Consider the following 576-nt stretch of genomic DNA (forward strand, 5'->3'; position numbering starts at 1 on the left):
TAACAAGAGAGGGAGGACACTAGCAATTAGTGGGGAGAGGCATCATGAAAGACTTCTTGTAGAAAGTGTTGCTTCAGCCACATCTTAAAGGAAGTTAAAGGGCATATGAGATAAAGGAGAAAAAAAGTGCCCTTCAAGCATGGGGGACAGCCAGTGCCAAGACACAGACAATGTTTGTACAAAATCCCAACTGGAAACATTTACCTCTCTGAATTCCATGACATCTTGTTAGCAGTTTTCATGATATATTTCCATTCTGCTTTGTATTGAGGTGATGTGTAATAGAAGTTTGAGAACTGACCACCACCTTGGGATTTATAATTCAGAGTGATAACTACTCCCCTTTCAAGTATCTCTCAACTCCCATTACATATATAAAGTTCTTTGCCAAATTTAAAGCACTCTCCTACAGTGGTCACTTCTATAGATAAGAGTTATTCACATCTTTGTATCTTCTTTAGTGTCTGGCATGGGGTCCTGTTCATAATAGGTGCTTAAAATGCTTTTTCTTCTTCTTCTTCTTCTTCTTCTTCTTCTTCTTCTTCTTCTTCTTCTTCTTCTTCTTCTTCTTCTTCT

The sequence above is a fragment of the Vombatus ursinus genome, unplaced genomic scaffold (genome assembly GCF_900497805.2).
Source record: "Vombatus ursinus unplaced genomic scaffold, bare-nosed wombat genome assembly UNPS02005659.1, whole genome shotgun sequence".
NCBI classification, from domain to species: Eukaryota; Metazoa; Chordata; class Mammalia; order Diprotodontia; family Vombatidae; genus Vombatus; species Vombatus ursinus.